A 14947-nucleotide genomic window follows, 5' to 3' on the forward strand; every position below is an offset into this window, starting at 1 on the left:
GATCCATTTTGAGCCATGCAGCGGCTCCAAATTACAGATCCAAGCTTCTAGGGCATGCTTATCATGTAAAGTTGCAAACTTTACGTGCATGCATGACTTTAAAGGCTCAAAATGGCAAATCTAAGCTATTGATGGGTCTTTATGCACAAAGGGGACCTCAATCACGACTAAAGATGCAACTTTATGCTTCTAGAATCCAAAGAGAGTTCAGATCTGAAGTTACAACTTCATATCTGGCCCATAGCTCATCATACCAACTTGATATTCCATGAAAACCCTAAAACTCACCCAATAAAAGATATCTACAAGGAGAATGACGGATTGGGTACCTTTTAAAGTTGATATTTAAGATGAGTGTTGATTCCCACACTCCAATTGCTTCAATCTCCTTCTCCTCCAAGTCTTCTCCCTCTAACAACTTTCTTTCAAGCTTCAAACACACACACACAAGGCACATACACACGAATAAGGCTCTCAAGGATTCTTTGGAACTGTAAGGAGGTCCAAGGGAGGCTAAGGTCCCTTTAAATAGGGGTGAAAACCCTGGGAATTAGGGTTTCACTTGCCAGCTCCTACTCGCCGAGTCCCTTTATGGACTCATCGAGTAGGTCACTTAACCCGCGATCCTTCACACTGCTACTCGATGAGTAGGTAAACCAACTCGTCGAGTAGGGACTAATCAAAAAATTCACATTAACAATACCTGAGAATCGGGGCGTTACACAATCAAGTCCCTGTAACATTCCTAAGCAACAATCGTCATATGTTGTGAAGCCAAAATCTGTGAAGCAAATTTGGGTTCCAAAGCAACAATCTCTAAAGGTTGCATTGAATTTGAAGTCAAAACCCAAAAGTGTTGGTGGTTCTTTTGAAGATGTTCTTGGATCATTGAAGAACACGAAGAACACGAAAAACGAGTTGTACATCTCGCATGGTGGGTGGTACAATGTTCGATTTGGAGATTTTCTCATTCCGACAAAAGAACGAAGATCTTCCAAATTTGATTTGTTCATTGAAAATGGATCCCGATTCGTGAAAAATGTAACTCAAATTCTCAAATGGATTCCAAAACCTCCATGATTTCGATTCGTGCTTTGTGTTTTTCATTTTTGATCGATTTGTTTCGTTGGATCTAATCCGTTTTAACCTCTTTGTTGATCCAATAATTTTTTTTTTAAAAAAAAGATCAAACCCAAACCAAAATCAAAATTAAATTCTATCTGTTTACTGTTCATTATTCCTCTTTAGGCCCAAAATTAAGCATTCGATCCACTTCAATTCATAATCCGTTTATTAAACCAAAGATGTCTATCCAGTTCGCACTTCTCGATTGAATCCATTATTCGCATCTCTTAATTGATTTTTTTTTCGCATCTGCTCAAAGGCGTATCTTATCAAATCGATTTGAGAAATTTCTTGTTCCATCTGATGTTTTATCTCAATGTGTCTTTACGATTCAATTTATGAATTGGAAGTATTACTTGTTAAAATCAATCAACGTTCTTATGCTTGTTCATCTGATCGCTTTTTTAATCTTCTGTGATCTCGAATGTTATGTTTTTTGGTAATTAGTCATCGATTTGAAGATGTTATGAAATTTATTCAATGAATTGATGATTCTTGGTTTCGAGATTTTGATTGAACTCGGAAATTGTTGTTTTGGATCGACATTGATTTTCGTTGGTTTGATTTGGTTATGAAATTGGAAGTATTGACGGATTGCTGGTTAAGATCGAAGTCCAAAATGTCTTTGATTTAAATTGATTGGGTGTCGATGATCATCACAATGGTTTGCTGTGGATTGAAAAACAAAAAGCGAAATCTGCAAATTGGATGGTTTGTCTAGGTCGATTGTCAAATGGAAGATGGTTGATTGATTTTGAAATCGAACTGTTTGAAGTTATTGAATTCGCTTTTGGAGTCGTCGACTGTTTTGGATGGAAATCAATCGTATATGGTACCGATTTTGAGAAATTGATGATTTGGTGTTTGTCGATTTCGAAAGTTTGGGTTATGGATTTATTTTGAGGAATCGATCTCTTGATTTTGGGTTGGTGATTGAAAAACGAAAGAGTGAAAATTCGTAATTTGGATGATTTGTTTTTTTTTTTTTAGCTTTAGCTGTCGGTGTTAAAGAACTAGAAGAATTGGTGTTCGCATATGCAATCAAATTGTATTCGCATCTGGATTTCAAACATAAATTCGCATTTGGTGAGAAAAATGTGTGGTTAATGGTAAAACAAGATTCGCACATAAGGTTGTAATACTGTTCGCATTTGGGAGCAGTTCCATATAAAAGCAAAATCGGGTTCGCATCTATTGAGTTCGCATATAAGGAAAACAAGGTTCGCATTTGGTGAGATAAAGATGCGAAAATTGTGCAAATAAAAATGCGAAGGAATTGACAGGAATATGCGAAGTTTTAACTGCATATGGTGATTCGGGGAAGAACACAAAAAGTTTCAGTTTGCACCCCTTCTCTTTTCACGAAATGCCACAAGTAGACCAACTTCGCAAGTTTGAAGAACATGCAGAAATTTTCGAAAACAGTCCCTGCAGTTTCGCATTTTTGGAAATAAATACTCAACTTTGCAAATAGCAATAAAAGTTGAGAAATTGCAACATTTTCAGTTTTGGTCCTTGCAGTTTGTGAGAATTTTCACTTTATGCTCGGTTTCACAAATGGGCTAGAGTTTCACATATTTGGATATTTTTGGCACAATGGGTCCCTGCAAGTTTCAGAAAGTGACAATATCTACCCGATTTTTGAAAAATCTTGCAACTTTCACCCAAAAAGTCAAAATTTTTCATAAATTGAAAATATTTGTGGTTTTTTCGTGATTGTTTTTCCGTGCAAGATTTTTGGTGATTCATTTTTGGTACACATCAAGGGGGAGTATCGTGAAGACTATTCCTCGGGCGCTTCTCATCCTTAGTAGGTTTTATAATCATTTTTTGATTATAAAAAGGGGGAGAATGATGGGTATTCGGAGCTTCTCGGGTTTGTCGAATATTCATTTGCGGATTTGAAGACCGGTGTTACTTCGAGGGGGAGTTTGGTCTTCATCGTGCTAGCTCGTTGGAGATTAAAGCCGGACATCCAATCCTAACTTTGAGGGGGAGAATGTTAGGGTGCAAAGTCATGCTTGGATGTAATGTTTTAGGCTTTCCTCTTTGTATGTGTAAATGGGTTGAGTCTTTTCCTATAAATAGGAAGTGAGTGACTCCCATTATGTAAGAGTCCATTTTGGAGTGTTAGACTAGAGAGAGAAATTGTATACAAACCCATTTGTATAATCTTTCTAGATCTAATAAGAGCTTACAAAGATTTATTTACTCCTTGTGTTCTTGAATTTTACATGATGATTCACTAGATCTTTCTAATTCCGCACATGCCATCATAATCAACTCCACTACACACGGCCGTGAACTCATGTGGTTATGGTCATTAGGGCCGAAAACTCTTATATGAGTTTACTCTTGAAGAGTAAACTCCATATCCAAGCCACATGTGTCCTTAAATGCCACCCGGGTCCCTCCAAACGCTTGTAATGGAGTGTTTTCGCGATTAGAAGTGTTTATCCCTAACAAATAAATAATTCAAGTCCTAATTAGATACAAATGTGTATCTTGTCATAATACATAGGAATCTTGTGCGTTTGCAAACCCAGAACTTACGTTTAGGATGCCAACCGACGCGTTCCTCAACCGGTGAGTTCATACCCCTACCCTTTTTCAAATGCTTTTCAAATGTTTTCAGGGGGGAATACAAGCAAAAGTACAAGGAAATCTTGTACTTAAACTTATTATTTTCTGTATAATGTTTCATATTTTGAGTACTTTTAATACCGAAAACCATACTAACCATTTGTTCAAATTGCATAGTGAATTGTCAAACTAAATGTAGATTCCTTTAATAGATGTTATAACCTAAGTTTCATATTATGTTTTGTATAAGGAAACATACTAATCATAAACTAAGATTAATACTAATAGGATTGTCCGAATACGAATACGAATACGAATACGAATACGAATACGAATATAACTAATAGGATAGAACGAATACGAATACGAATATAACTAATAGGATAGTACGAATACAAATACGAATACGAATATAACTAATAGGATAGAACGAATACGAATAGAAATATAACTAATAGGATAGTACGAATACGAATACGAATACGAATACGAATACGAATATAACTAATAGGATAGAACGAATACAAATACGAATATAACTAATAGGATAGAACGAATATGAATACGAATATAACTAATAGGATAGAACGAATACGAATACAAATGCGAATGAGAATACGAATACGAATATAAGTAATAGGATAGAAAGAATACGAATACGAATACAAATACAAATACGAATACGAATAGGATTAGGAATACGAATACAAATACGAAATAACGCCTTCGGATGACGCCAAGACTTCGAATATACAGCTAGTGTACTCCCTTGGGTATCACCAGAGTTTCAAAATTAATTTGACAGTACGCCTATGGACATCGATTATCGACAGAGTTTCGAAAATACGTCTAAGGTACCCTTTTGGAAATCACCAGAACTTCGAAAACACTATTAATGTACACTTCTGAGTGAATCCAAATATTCGAAAATACCTTTAAGTATAGCAGATAATCAACAATCGAATGTAGGATAACTAAGATATCAGATTACTTAACTAATACTATTAGTAAGGTAGCTACTAGCTCATTGAAATCTAAACTACGAATTAAGTATAAAAAGGACAACTAAACACTTAGGAAAATATGGGATTTTCCTGGTATAACGTAACAACTCGTAAATGAATTAAGTAACGAAATGATAACTAAACTGCTTTTACATAAGAAAATATGGGATTTTCTTGGATAACAACGTTTTCAGAAACCAAAAAGGGAACTCATTCTTTTCAAAACTAAACCGCTTATGAACTCATCAGCTTTATGTTGATTTTCAAACTGCTTGTATTCTCAGGTTAGCATTAGACAGGTACACCGCCACGTTTTGGAGAAGACAGAGCGTTTGAAGACTCGTCTTTGCTTTTGTTCATATGATATATGTATATAACACTTTTGTAACTTTTCTTTCAAACAGATGTAAACAATTCTATGTAATGTAATGTTTTGTGTTTACTGTGTTACTATGTACATTGGATTTGATACTCAACGTGGAGTGCGCCCCGGAAATGTTTCCGCCTTCAGTTATCGGGGTGTGACAGATTGATATCAGAGCCATTGTTTATAGTGAACTAGTATACCAAAGCTTGCATGGTATAAGACTATAAACATTAAGGGGCCTAAGTGCTCTGAACTAAAAGTATACTTCAAAGTATAAGTATTTTCAAAAGTATACAAGTATACCTAACCGTCGGGATCCGTAACTACAAGTAGAACAAAACATAAGTAAATGGGTGTTGTATGCTGCGGTTAAACCTGGGCAGTTATGTAGTCGTGTCTAGGATAAATATAGCCTGGCCAACTATATTCATTCGAGACACGGCCAACATGTGCTTGGGAGTGACTGTGGTGTGCGGCATGCCTAAAACTTACCCAATACCCAAACAATGAGCCATCATTGCAGCGAGACAAGAAATACTATGGGAGTATTTCTCGAGCCAAATCCGTTATAGAAGTCCTCATTTTAGCATTGCTCCTCAGTCATTTCTTTAGCAATAATTTATCTGTTTTGATAATTCTTTCCTGCTTTATCGCTTAATAGAATTCTATGCTTGTCGTAAAGAGATATCCCTTATTTCATATCTCTTGATTCAATTCGGAGGACTTACCATCCTCTCTTTCCTGATCTTATTAGATCAATATTCCTCCAAGAAAGAGACCCAACTCAAAGACCAACAACAACCCTCCTCCGCCATCACCTTCTCTTCAAATCGATATGGTAACCCTTCAGACAGTTTTTACTGCTGCAGTGGCAGCAGCCATATCGCAAGCGAACTCCGGTAGTTCAGGAGGTGGTCCCTAGCCTCAAAACTAGGAAGGTAGCCAGGGACACCGAAAGGAGTGTTCCTATAAAGACTTTATGAACGCAAAACCTACATTCTTCGATGGCACATGAGGTGTCATTGCTCTAACTCGATGGTTAGAGAAGATCAAATCTATCTTCGAGATCTGTGCTTGTTCAGAATCCAACAAGGTGAAGTTTGCCGCCTGCACTCTCACCAATGAAGCTCTGACTTGGTGGAACGGTCGAGTCAAATCCCTAACTTTACCTGTAGCTAATGCTATGGGTTGGGAAGTTATGAAGGAACTTCTGCACCCAGAGTATTGCCCTCGGGGTGAAATTCAGAAGTTGGAGCATGAACTCAGGAACCTGAAGATGAAGGGTTCCGATATCGCTGCCTACACATCCAGATTTGATGACTTGGCGCTTCTTTGTCCAGGGATGGTTACCCCGGAAAGTAAGAAGATTGATAGGTTTATCTGGGGATTAACCCAGCCAACCAAAGGGAACGTTATAGCTGCGAAGCCGGATACCTATGACAGTGCCAAATGCCTAGCGCAAACCCTGATCGACCACAATGATGTACAAGAAGAAACAGCCACCACTCTTGAGACAACAGAGAAGAGTGGCGAGAAAAGAAAGTTTTGGAAAAAGAAGAAGAATAGTCAATCTTCCCCGGAGCCCTCGAAGAAACAACAGATAGTGGCAGTCCCCGCTGCCACTACCCCTGTTGATGTTTCTGTTGTCGGTTCCTCGACCTAAGGACCTATCACCAGGTATGCCGGTATCCTCCCGTGGTGTAACCAATGCATTTACCACCATCGTATCCCTGACCCTTGTCGTGCAAAGTTTTGTAAAACCTGTGGCCAGGAAGGTCACCTCGCGCGAAGCTGTAGAGCACCAACCCAATCAGCTAGTCAAGCTTCTGGAGCTGGTATCGGTCGGACCTGTTACAATTGTGGAGAAGTTGGACATTACAAACGAAACTGCACTAAGGCAGTAACAGCTGGCAACACCGGGAGAGCTTTAACTATGGGACAAGAAAGGACAGCCGTCGACCCCACCGTTGCCACAGGTATATTTCCTCTCGGTGACTTTTATGCCTGTGATCCTTTTCGATTCTAATGCTGAAAGAAATTTGCAAACTATCCATGCAAACACCTTTCTAAACTTAGTCCTTCGCTAAAAATCGAAAACGTGTACCGTCGAGTGGTTAGCAAGTGAGAAGAGAACGCTAACGTCATACCCACAAGTTGTATCCTTGATCCGGACGATTATTCTGTTTCATTCCATTAAATGGTAAACTTTTCATGAAAAGCTTTGATGCGATCCTTAGCGTGGAATGACTGAGTCTCATTCATGCTGTTATTCTTGAATCGTCCGTCTAAATCTTCCCTTTGACCCGACTCTCATAATCTTCGGAATCAAACCTGAATCCAACCTTCGCATCATTTCGTGCATCAAGTCTTAAAAAGTATTTCCCATGCACTCCTTGTACGTGTAGTCATCGGGAAACGGAAAGTCTGCAACTCTTTCCTTAATGTCTTTCCCGAGAATTCCTTCCGAACGTCTAGTAAAGTCTCGCATCGACCTAATCCCAGGAACTACCTCGTAACCAGACCTCCGTGAGGATGATGTGTCCAAGACAATGACCAAGGCTTGATATGATCACTGCGAGTTAGTAGTGATGCCCTTCGGTCAAACCATTTTCCCTAGTCATGTAGATGAGCAAAGCAGTCATACCTGTGGACCTTTCCGAAAACTAAGGCGATAGGGAATTAGTCGGCACCGGAGATACCCATAGAAGCCCGTCAATTCTTGGGTCCCGTCGACTATTATCACAAACCCACCCAAAAATTTCTTGTAGAACCATCAGACCCTTAGCTACTCCGCTACATGAAGGTGTACCTTCGTGTTGGAGCCTGTGTCCTGTTGAAGGCCTTATCCCCAAAGAGAAAGATATGCCTTGGGAAGCGCGAAATACTTCTCCTATGATACACCAAACTTTTTGAAATCCCCGCCAGAATCGGAACCGTGAACTACAGACTTCGACTATCTCAAGGGCATAGCAGTATCCATTCTGTCGCCCACGTCTCGAATCCTTAGAAACGCCTACCCAACAATACCTTAGTAATCCTTTCGATGAGACCGACATCAGCAAAAGTTTGAGCCTCCATGGGAGAACAGGTTGAGATCATGGACGAAGAGATCAAATGTACGAAACAAAACCGCATCCTGATAGTGAGGGTTCGCAGGAAATTGTCAAGCGGAGACCCGATTCCACTTGGGAGCGTGAAGACCCGAAGCAGTAGATCCATCCCCATCTCTTTTCATTTCATGATATGTATCTTAATCTTTGAATTTCGGGACGAAATTCCCTCTAACGGGGGGATAATGTGACAACCTGAAGTTGTCCATCGCCGAAACCCATTTTGTCCGTAAAACCCATCTATTAGCGGTTCATTTTTATTTCCGTTTTTGGGCTAAGTTATTTAAACTTATATGTTTATTATAATGTCATGAGTGTTCAAATCCCTTAAAAACCCATGAACATGGCCCAAAATAATTAAATTGAAAAATTCAAAATTCTATCCCGCCGGATTACGATAGTTTAATCGGGTGCGACCAAAAGCCCCGTTTAACGTCGGTATCGGGTATAATTTCACTGTGTCCCGAACTTACGACCTATTTAAAGCTAAAAAGACTTCATTTGAAGCCTTTTCTCTCTCTCTCACTACTCTCTCTCTAACCTTTCTCCTCAAATCAAATCTAAGGGTCCAAAAACATCAATTTCAAGCCCCAAATCTTCAAGGTATCTTCCCTAACTCCTAGTATAGCATCTTAGACCTTCAAATTCGAGTTCAAATCATGGAATAGGACCATAATCATGTGTTTACGGCCCTGGAACACCCTTGGGCCGTGAACACATATAAAATGGGTTTTTGAGCCTTTAAACCCTTCCAATCGACCTTTGGGGCTTAGATATGACTTAGGGGCTTACCAAAATGGACTTAGAACACCTTGAGCTTAAATTTTGGAGAGTAAACATGAGTTTACTGCCCAAGAACATGCTTGGGCTGTAAACTCCATATCATGGGAGTAAACTCATTTTTAAGTGTTAAATTGCCATTTAAACACACCAATAGCCTTGGAATAAATTCTAGAATCAACCACAAACGAATTGGAAGCCTTAAACATGATGAAAACCCTCCTTTTAGGAGTTCATGGCCGTAAACCCCCCTAGAATGGGTTCCTAGGCCGTAAACTCACATACACAAATGATGCCCTAAATTCATTCTAAGGCTTGTAAAATTGGTTTGAATCACATATGATTAATCTAGGGACACCAAATCATTAAAAGAAGGAATGTATAAGAGCTTACGGCCGTAAACTCCTAGTTTACGGCCGTAAACTCCCTTTGATGATACCTTTGGTGGTTTAACTCATTCCTATGCCTTAGATTAAATCATAGCGACCTTCCCTAAGTGTTATTTGACCATTTAACACCATAAAACCCCAATCATGAGTTCACGACCGTGAACTCATGTGGTTATGGTCATTAGGGCCGAAAAATCTTATATGAGTTTACTCTTGAAGAGTAAACTCCATATCCAAGCCATATGTGTCCTTAAATGCCACCCGGATCCCTCCAAACGCTTGTAATGGAGTGTTTTCGCAATTAGAAGTGTGTGTCCCTAACAAATAAATAATTCAAGTCCTAATTAGATACAAATGTGTATCTTGTCATAATACATAGGAATCTTGTGCGTTTGCAAACCCAGAATTGACGTTTAGGATCCCAACCGACGCGTTCCTCAACCGGTGAGTTCATACCCCTACCCTTTTTCAAATGCTTTTCAAATGTTTCCAGGGGGAATACAAGCAAAAGTACAAGGAAATATTGTACTTAAACTTATTATTTTCTGTTCAAATGTTTCATATTTTGAATACTTTTAATACCGAAAACCATACTAACCATTTGTTCGAATTGCATAGTGAATTGTCAAACTAAATGTAGATTCCTTTAATAGATGTTATAACCTAAGTTTCATATTATGTTTTTTATAAGGAAACATACTAATCATAAACTAAGATTAATACTAATAGGATAGTCCGCATACGAATACGAATACGAATACGGATATAACTAATAGGATAGAACAAATACGAATACGAATATAACTAATAGGATAGTACGAATACGAATACGAATACGAATATAACTAATAGGATAGAATGAATATGAATACGAATATAACTAATAGGATAGTACGAATAAGAATACGAATACGAATATAACTAATAGGATAGAACGAATACAAATACGAATACGAATATAACTAATAGGATAGAACGAATACGAATACGAATATAACTAATAGGATAGAACGAATACGAATACGAATATGAATGCGAATACGAATAGGAGTAGGAATAGGATTAGGAATACGAATACGAATACGAAATAACGCCTTTGGATGACGCCATGACTTCGAATATACAGCTAGTGTACTCCCTTGGGTATCACCAGAGTTTCGAAATTAATTTGACAGTACGCCTCTGGACATTGATTGTCGACAAAGTTTCGAAAATATGTCTAAGGTACCCTTTTGGAAATCACCAAAACTTCGAAAACACTGTTAATGTACACTTCTAAGTGAATCCAAATATTCGAAAATACCTTTAAGTATAGCAGATAATCAACAATCGAATGTAGGATAACTAAGATATCAGATTACTTAACTAATACTATTAGTAAGGTAGCTACTAGCACATTGAAATCTAAACTACGAATTAAGTATAAAAAGGAGAACTAAACACTTAGGAAAATATGGGATTTTCCTGGTATAACGTAACAACTCGTAAACGAATTAAGTAACGAAATGATAACTAAACTGTTTTTACATAAGAAAATATGGGATTTTCTTGGATAACAACGTTTCAGAAACCAAAAAGGGAACTCATTCTTTTCAAAACTAAACCGCTTATGAACTCACCAGCTTTATGCTAATTTTCAAACTGCTTGTATTCTCAGGAAAGCATTAGACAGGTACACCGCCACCTTTTAGAGAAGACGGAGCGTTAGAAGACTCGTCTTTGCTTTTGTTCATATGATATATGTATATAACACTTGTGTAACTTTTCTTTCAAACAGATGTAAACAATTCTATGTAATGTAATGTTTTGTGTTTACTGTGTTACTATGTACATTGGATTGATACTCAATGTAGAGTCCGCCGCGGAAATGTTTCCGCCTTCGGTTTTCGGGGTGTGACACGGTTGACTAGGAAAGTCGTGGTCTTTCGATGGGGGCCTAAGTAGCAGGCAGTGTTCGAGACTCTGAGCCAGAGATTGTGCGAGGCGCCGATCTTAGCCCTGCCCGAGGGTGTGGAGGATTTTGTGGTATATTGCAATGCGTCGATCTCAGGCTTGGGCGCATTATTGATGCAGGCGGGGCATGTCATTGCTTATGCCTCGAGGCAGCTGAAGCCTCACGAGGCGAACTGTGACATCCCCAAAATCACGGCCAGAAAAGACCGGTTTGTTTATGCTTTGTTTAAAAATCAGAGTAACATTTTAAATAAAAGTGTTGCGGAATTTGTCCCAAAACAATAATATGATAAAGATTTATCAAAAGCATTTCCATAGAAATGTATTTCATTAAAAGACTCGGGATGTCATGTTCGTACAGATCAAAAGCATAAACAGTACAATACAAGCCTTACTACATTATTTCATATCTACAGGCCTATATCCGTAATCCCTCGTCCAAACATCATATATATGCTCAAGCGCCACTACCTGTAATAGATAGAACTGAGTGGGTCAGGCTTGGGAGCCTGGTGAGCACATAGGGTTTTCAACCCACAATAAATAGTTTATTAATTTCATCAATCAACAATAACCCGATTACCCGTTCCCGTTATCCTCACTTTACGTCCCTAAACACCTATCATAAGGGACCTAGCCTAAGGATCATCATCGGGAAGGACACTGGTACTAAGGGGATTCCTCAGCAATAAATGTCCTAATAGGCAACCATGTGGGGGATGGAGTACATCTGGTGAGCACACAGTTCAAATAAACACACAGTTCAAATAAACACCTACAGGTTGCGAGCCTGCTAGTGTTCCACTGGACTGTCTAGAATAGTCCGTGGTCGTCATCTATACTCCGCTAGATGACTGGATCATTAATAACATCTATAACGAGGCCTCTCATTATTTTATTTTGTTACACAGCAACTATTACATCTACCCACGTTTTACCCAACACATTTTGTAGATATAAAATACATATACAGTTTAAATCTTTGAAAACATGTATAAAACGTTCATCCAGCATAGATAGCAAGTATTCAGATAATATGCACAAATAGCACGTAATTTATATTAAATAATTCATATCTATGTGTAAGTTGAAAGTAAATATGCACTCACCTGAAAAGGTGGTGATTCCGAACTCAGACAGCGCTTCGCTTTTTAAAAAGAATTTTCTTCGACGAAACCTAGTATTATTACCACTAGAGTTTAGTTTATTATTCGTCGAGACTAATTAATAGTCTAGCTATTATTATTATTATTATATAAGCGTCAAAAAAATACTTATATAACCCATAATAATAGCCCAAGTATTTATTATAAGTTCCTAATAACGTTACTACAATTAAATAAAAGCTATATTAAAAATAGTGTAGGCGTAGCTCACTTACAGCGGGTTTTATAGAAAACCGGGCTTTGCTTGGAGCAGCGTTCCCGAGCCGAAAAGCTCTTCTTCTCGGAGCCTTCGAGCACTCCGGGGCTTCCGCCTCGTGCTAGGGAGGTTCCCTAGGCTTTTCGGGGGATTTCGGGGCTAGAGAGAGGTTCTAGAGAGAGAGAGAGAGAGTAAAGAGAAGAAAGAATGGGAAAGGTGTGAAGAAAATGAGGGTGGGAGAGGTGGTATTTATAGGGTGAAATGTGGCTGAACTTGGTGCCACATGTCACCATCTGGTGGCAAGCCTTGGGGAGAAAGCAATGGCCAAGATTGTACCACATCACCCATTTTCGCACAGCACACTTCCGACTTCTAAAATCCGTAACTTTCACATACGACCTCCGTTTTTGACGTTCTTTATATCCACGCGTAGGTAATAATAAGATCTACAACTTTCATTTTGACACCGTCAGCTAATTCTCGACTGATCTTAAATTTAACAGTACAAGGAGATTATACTGTTAAACGTCTGCGTAAAATTAATAACTTCTACATACGGACTCTGTTTTTGTCTGTCTTTTTACCGTTGATTTCCTATTAATGAGATCTTCAACTCTCATTTACGTTGCGTAAGCCAAAAACCGCTCGAACTAAAATTCGAGTTTCAGGCCGTGCACTGCTAAGCCGAATCTTAGAAAAATCATAACTTCTTCATACGAAGTCAGATTTGGGCGTTCTTTTTATCGATGTTCTTAGTTTAACATATTCTACGACTTTTGTTTAGATTGATAAGGCTAAAAAGTCTTCTATCGTAAATTCACTATTTACGTCTCCCGGTGCCGTGCCGGTTTTGCCGTAAAACTTCGGCGGGCCATAACTTCTTCGTTATAGCTCGGATTTCGGCATTCTTTATATGTACGGAAACCTTGAGACGTATTCTACAACTTTATGTAGAGATATAGGGATTATCTCACACTTTAATTTTGACGCTCATTTTTATTCTTTATTAATTATACATTTATAATTAAATAATAAACACATAAACACACATAATTCACATAATACTCAAATATTTTATATTTATTACTTCAAAAAGAGTTACAATAGTTGACCTAGACTATTACATTGACAAAAATGCTTAGCCCTGAAAACCCGGGCGTTACACGAACTACCCGACACATGATTTGGAGTTTGGGGCAGTGGTCTTCGCGCTCAAGATATGGAGGCATTACCTTTACGAGGTTCGTTGTACCATTTACATGGAACACAAGAGTTTGAGGTACCTCATGGATCAGTCGAAGCCTCACGGGGTTCGTTGTACCATTTACACGGACCACAAGAGCATCGGTAGTTGGACGTGGTGAAGGATTATGATTGCGAGATCCTTTACCACCCGGGGAAGGCCAATGTGGTGGCCGATGCGCTTAGCCGCAAGGCGACGCTGATAAGGGATGTTTGCATGAGGATGACCGTGGTAACTCCTCTGTTGGAGCAGATTCGGGAGGCTCAACAGGAGGCTATGAAGGAGGAGCATCGGAAGAGTGAGCGAATAGTGGGACAAGTCACCTCCTTCGATTATGATAGCCGGGGATTATTGACACTACACCGTAGGGTGTAGGTCCCGTATCATGGAGGCTTGCGCTAGATCTTGATGGAGGAAGCGCACAAATCCCAATTCTCCATTCACCCCGGGGCGATGAAGATGTGTAGGGATCTTCATCTGGACTATTGGTGGCCCTGCATGAAGCGGGATGTGGCCTGGTACGTCGAGCGTTGCTTGACCTGCAGGAAGGTCAAGGCCGAGCATCAGAGACCGCACGACAAGATGCAACCGTTGGATATCACGTTGTGGAAATGGGAGGATATTACGATGGATTTTATCACAAAGCTTCCCAGGACTGTGCGAGGAGTGGATTCTATATGGGTCATCGTGGATCGATTGACCAAGAGCGCCCATTTTATTCCGATTCAGGAGAGCATCTCGACCGAGAAGTTGGCCGATATCTATATCTGGGAGATAGTGGCGTGGCATGGGGTGCCAGTATCAGTGATTTCAGACAGAGATGTGCGTTTTACTTCCAGGTTCGGAAGAAGTTTCATGATGATTTGGGCACTCGTCTGCATTTTAGCACTGCCTTTCACCCGCAGACGGATGGCTAGAGTGAGCGGACCATCCAGACCCTTGAGGATATGTTGCGGGCATGCATGCTGGATTTTGGTGGTAGTTGGGATACCTATCTTCCTTTAGCTGAGTTCTCATACAACAACAGCTAC

Source organism: Lactuca saligna, chromosome 7 (assembly GCF_052625555.1).
Source record: "Lactuca saligna cultivar CGN05327 chromosome 7, ASM5262555v1, whole genome shotgun sequence".
NCBI lineage: Eukaryota > Viridiplantae > Streptophyta > Magnoliopsida > Asterales > Asteraceae > Lactuca > Lactuca saligna.